General features: G+C 33.6%; 1 pseudogene; it reads left to right on the top strand.

The window, feature by feature from the left end:
* Positions 1-2,941, top strand: LOC122322762 (annotated as a pseudogene; the record flags this gene model as incomplete).
* Positions 2,942-6,474: the final 3,533 nt, after the last annotated feature.

Raw genomic sequence — 6,474 nt, 5'->3', positions numbered from 1 at the left:
ATCAGGTTGAAGTCAGGGGAAACCCTGATGGAAGACCGAAACAGTTCTGACGTGCAAATCGATTGTCAGAATTGAGTATAGGGGCGAAAGACCAATCGAACCATCTAGTAGCTGGTTCCTTCCGAAGTTTCCCTCAGGATAGCTGGTGCATTTAACTGTTGTATAAAATAATCTTATCTGGTAAAGCGAATGATTAGAGGCCTTAGGGTCGAAACGATCTTAACCTATTCTCAAACTTTAAATGGGTAAGAACCTTAACTTTCTTGATATGAAGTTTAAGGTTATGATATAATGTGCCCAGTGGGCCTTTTGGTAAGCAGAACTGGCGCTGTGGGATGAACCAAACGTAATGTTACGGTGCCCAAATTAACAACTCATACAGAAACCATGAAAGGCGTTGGTTGCTTAAAACAGCAGGACGGTGATCATGGAAGTCGAAATCCGCTAAGGAGTGTGTAACAACTCACCTGCCGAAGCAACTAGCCCTTAAAATGGATGGCGCTTAAGTTGTATACCTATACATTACCGCTAAAGTAGATGATTTATGTTACTTGTAATATAAATTTTGAAACTTTAGTGAGTAGGAAGGTACAATGGTGTGCATAGAAGTGTTTGGCGTAAGCCTGCATGGAGCCGCCATTGGTACAGATCTTGGTGGTAGTAGCAAATAATCGAATGAGACCTTGGAGGACTGAAGTGGAGAAGGGTTTCGTGTGAACAGTGGTTGATCACGAGTTAGTCGGTCCCTAAGTTCAAGGCGAAAGCCGAAAATTTTCAAGTATAGAAAAATCAAAATATATTTTGCATCATACCGATTTTTATACACTTGAATAATTTTGAACGAAAGGGAATACGGTTCCAATTCCGTAACCTGTTGAGTATCCGTTTGTTATTAAATATGGGCCTCGTGCTCATCCTGGCAACAGGAACGACCATAAAGAAGCCGTCGAGAGGTATCGGAAGAGTTTTCTTTTCTGTTTTATAGCCGTACTACCATGGAAGTCTTTCGCAGAGAGATATGGTAGATGGGCTAGAAGAGCATGACATATACTGTTGTGTCGATATTTTCTCCTCGGACCTTGAAAATTTATGGTGGGGATACGCAAACTTCTCAACAGGCCGTACCAATATCCGCAGCTGGTCTCCAAGGTGAAGAGTCTCTAGTCGATAGAATAATGTAGGTAAGGGAAGTCGGCAAATTAGATCCGTAACTTCGGGATAAGGATTGGCTCTGAAGATTGAGATAGTCGGGCTTGATTGGGAAACAATAACATGGTTTATGTGCTCGTTCTGGGTAAATAGGGTTTCTATCATTTATGGTAGATTCTTGTTCCCCGGATAGTTTAGTTACGTAGCCAATTGTGGAACTTTCTTGCTAAAATTTTTAAGAATACTAATTGGGCAACTGATTAGTTCTTTTTAAATTATAACGATTATCAATTAACAATCAATTCAGAACTGGCACGGACTTGGGGAATCCGACTGTCTAATTAAAACAAAGCATTGTGATGGCCCTAGCGGGTGTTGACACAATGTGATTTCTGCCCAGTGCTCTGAATGTCAAAGTGAAGAAATTCAAGTAAGCGCGGGTCAACGGCGGGAGTAACTATGACTCTCTTAAGGTAGCCAAATGCCTCGTCATCTAATTAGTGACGCGCATGAATGGATTAACGAGATTCCTACTGTCCCTATCTACTATCTAGCGAAACCACAGCCAAGGGAACGGGCTTGGAATAATTAGCGGGGAAAGAAGACCCTTTTGAGCTTGACTCTAATCTGGCAGTGTAAGGAGACATAAGAGGTGTAGAATAAGTGGGAGATATTAGACTTCGGTTTGGTATCGACAATGAAATACCACTACTCTTATTGTTTCCTTACTTACTTGATTAAATGGAACGTGTATCATTTCCTAGCCATTATACGGATGTATTTATTATATCTTATGGTATTGGGTTTTGATGCAAGCTTCTTGATCAAAGTATCACGAGTTTGTTATATAATCGCAAACAAATTCTTTAATAAGAAAATGCATTTATGTATTTTTGATTTAAAAATTTGGTATAACTCCAATTACTCAGGTATGATCCAATTCAAGGACATTGCCAGGTAGGGAGTTTGACTGGGGCGGTACATCTCTCAAATAATAACGGAGGTGTCCCAAGGCCAGCTCAGTGCGGACAGAAACCACACATAGAGCAAAAGGGCAAATGCTGACTTGATCTCGGTGTTCAGTACACACAGGGACAGCAAAAGCTCGGCCTATCGATCCTTTTGGTTTAAAGAGTTTTTAACAAGAGGTGTCAGAAAAGTTACCATAGGGATAACTGGCTTGTGGCGGCCAAGCGTTCATAGCGACGTCGCTTTTTGATCCTTCGATGTCGGCTCTTCCTATCATTGTGAAGCAAAATTCACCAAGCGTTGGATTGTTCACCCATGCAAGGGAACGTGAGCTGGGTTTAGACCGTCGTGAGACAGGTTAGTTTTACCCTACTAATGACAAAACGTTGTTGCGACAGCATTCCTGCGTAGTACGAGAGGAACCGCAGGTACGGACCAATGGCACAATACTTGTTCGAGCGAACAGTGGTATGACGCTACGTCCGTTGGATTATGCCTGAACGCCTCTAAGGTCGTATCCGTGCTGGACTGCAATGATAAATAAGGGGCAATTTGCATTGTATGGCTTCTAAACCATTAAAAGTTTATAATTTATTTTATAAACGACAATGGATGTGATGCCAATGTTATTTGTAACATAGTAAATTGGGAGGATCTATGATCACCTGATGCCGTGCTAGTTACATATTTAAACATTATTTAATACAATGACAAAGCCTAGAATCAATTGTAAACGACTTTTGTAACAGGCAAGGTGTTGTAAGTGGTTGAGCAGCTGCCATACTGCGATCCACTGAAGCTTATCCTTTGCTTGATGATTCGAAAATGTTAATAAAACAACAAATATAAAATATAATATGTGTGTTATGGTTGTTAAACACCAACTAAAACATATATATATATATATATTGTATGAGTTGTTTAAAGGTGCCATATTTGTTAATTTACTTATGATATTTTATATATTTCTTTGTAAGTTGATAATGTGTGGACCGGACCTTAAGAAAATGTTATATACAAAAAGCTTTTTGATGATGCAATACAAAATTTATGTTATTTTATAAATAACATTCTTTTCAGAATAATTGAATTGTTATTGAAAGGAATAAAGAAATTAAATTGTTTTAAACAAAACAGAGAAAGAAGAACACACATTTTATTATATATATCAGTATATATATATATATATATATATATATATATATATATATATATATATGATAACTGCGAAAGGCAATAGAAAACACAAAAAAATAAATATATGAAATCATATTAAAAATATATTATAATTCAATCAATGGAGAACAGTAATATGCGAATGAAAAATTTACACTCTTAAACATAAATGTTATATTTAGTGTGAAATAGAAGTTTATATTTTATTTGATATTGCATAATAATAATAAACCGATTAATAAAATTTACACTCATGAGACTTGGAATTGTTATGAAATTCAATTCAGTGTTTTCCAATACAAAATGTCAAATAATATCATGAAACATATAAATTACATGTTAGATAATAACATATGACACAAACAATGTGATATAATAGAATTTAACATGTAAAATAAATGTTGGGTAATAACGTATGGAACAACTCTACTACAATAAAAAATGTTTGCTATAGACAAAATTATATATGGAAATCACATGATTGTGGAGTATTGTCTTGCCGGCAGCCGTCAATTATAGTTCAAATTATTAAATATTTAAGTTATTCGTGTGTTATATTTAAATTAATACATGAAGAATTAATAGTGAGTGGTTGCATTTGAAAAAAGTATCATTCTTAAGGAAATGGTGTTCAAAAACCTATATATGGAGTGGTGTCGCGCACGGCAAGTCATATGAGAAAAAGTAAAAGTAACAAAATAATATGACTGTGGAGTATTGTCTTGCCGGCATGGGTCATTTATTGGGCAAATTATGAAATGTTATGAAATTCAATTCAGTGTTTTCCAATACAAAATGTCAAATAATATCATGAAACATATAAATTACATGTTAGATAATAACATATGACACAAACAATGTGATATAATAGAATTTAACATGTAAAATAAATGTTGGGTAATAACGTATGGAACAACTCTACTACAATAAAAAATGTTTGCTATAGACAAAATTATATATGGAAATCACATGATTGTGGAGTATTGTCTTGCCGGCAGCCGTCAATTATAGTTCAAATTATTAAATATTTAAGTTATTCGTGTGTTATATTTAAATTAATACATGAAGAATTAATAGTGAGTGGTTGCATTTGAAAAAAGTATCATTCTTAAGGAAATGGTGTTCAAAAACCTATATATGGAGTGGTGTCGCGCAAGGCAAGTCATATGAGAAAAAGTAAAAGTAACAAAATAATATGACTGTGGAGTATTGTCTTGCCGGCATGGATAATTTATTGAGCAAATTATGAAATGTTATGAAATTCAATTCAGTGTTTTCCAATACAAAATGTCAAATAATATCATGAAACATATAAATTACATGTTAGATAATAACATATGACACAAACAATGTGATATAATAGAATTTAACATGTAAAATAAATTTTGGGTAATAACGTATGGAACAACTCTAGTACAATAAAAAATGTTTGCTATAGACAAAATTATATATGGAAATCACATGATTGTGGAGTATTGTCTTGCCGGCAACCGTCAATTATAGTTCAAATTATTAAATATTTAAGTTATTCGTGTGTTATATTTAAATTAATACATGAAGAATTAATAGTGAGTGGTTGCATTTGAAAAAAAGTATCATTCTTAAGGAAATGGTGTTCAAAAACCTATATATGGAGTGGTGTCGCGCAAGGCAAGTCATATGAGAAAAAGTAAAAGTAACAAAATAATATGACTGTGGAGTATTGTCTTGCCGGCATGGGTAATTTATTGGGCAAATTATGAAAAAATGAAGTTAATCTTGTATTATATTTTATTTAATACATGAAGAATTAATGTTGGGTGGTAGCATTTGAAAAAGTATCATGCTTAAAGAGATGGTGTTCAAAAACCTATATATGGAGTGGTGTCGCGCAAGGCAAGTCATATGAGAAAAAGTAAAAGTAACAAAATAATATGACTGTGGAGTATTGTCTTGCCGGCATGGATAATTTATTGGGCAAATTATGAAAAAATGAAGTTAATCTTGTATTATATTTAATTTAATACATGAAGAATTAATGTTGGGTGGTAGCATTTGAAAAAAAGTATCATGCTTAAAGAGATGGTGTTCAAAAACCTATATATGGAGTGGTGTCGCGCAAGGCAAGTCATATGAGAAAGAGTAAAAGTAACAAAATAATATGACTGTGGAGTATTGTCTTGCCGGCATGGATAATTTACTGGGCAAATTATGAAATAATGAAGTTAATCTTGTATTATATTTAATTTAATACATGAAGAATTAATGTTGGGTGGTAGCATTTGAAAAAAAGTATCATGCTTAAAGAGATGGTGTTCAAAAACCTATATATGGAGTGGTGTCGCGCAAGGCAAGTCATATGAGAAAAAGTAAAAGTAACAAAATAATATGACTGTGGAGTATTGTCTTGCCGGCATGGATAATTTATTGGGCAAATTATGAAATAATGAAGTTAATCTTGTATTATATTTAATTTAATACATGAAGAAATTAATGTTGGGTGGTAGCATTTGAAAAAAAGTATCATGCTAAAAGAGATGGTGTTCAAAAACCTTTATATGGAGTGGTGTCGCGCAAGGCAAGTCATATGAGAAAGAGTAAAAGTAACAAAATAATATGACTGTGGAGTATTGTCTTGCCGGCATGGATAATTTATTGGGCAAATTATGAAATAATGAAGTTAATCTTGTATTATATTTAATTTAATACATGAAGAATTAATGTTGGGTGGTAGCATTTGAAAAAGTATCATGCTTAAAGAGATGGTGTTCAAAAACCTTTACATGGTGAGTGGTGTGTGCTCATCTATTATATGAAGATTTCATATAATTTATTAAAGATTATGTTATACGCTCATGTTTGTGTTTGAGTATGTTCGTTCGTTATTAATAATAATTGCTTGGCTGCGATAAAAAAAGATAATTGCGGAATTTGCCAAGGTATGTTGTTGGAAATATTGTATTAAAATCTTTATTTCCACAATATATTATAATAGGTTTCCTTTTATCGTTAATTTCTCTCTTATAACAAACAAATGTAACCGATTGAAAATTGATATAGCAGATGTGGATGCATTTGTTGTGTCAATGAGTAAATTGGTTAAAACATGTCATATTTTTATATATTATTTGTCATCATTAAAAAATTCACATTTCTTTGCTGAATGTGAGTTGGAGTGCTTTTCTTGATATATATATATTA

The sequence above is a fragment of the Drosophila grimshawi genome, unplaced genomic scaffold (assembly GCF_018153295.1).
Source record: "Drosophila grimshawi isolate 15287-2541.00 unplaced genomic scaffold, ASM1815329v1 contig_60, whole genome shotgun sequence".
Classification (NCBI taxonomy): domain Eukaryota; kingdom Metazoa; phylum Arthropoda; class Insecta; order Diptera; family Drosophilidae; genus Drosophila; species Drosophila grimshawi.
Note: the sequence above shows the minus strand (reverse complement) of the source record. Positions and strands in the feature narration are given on the sequence as shown.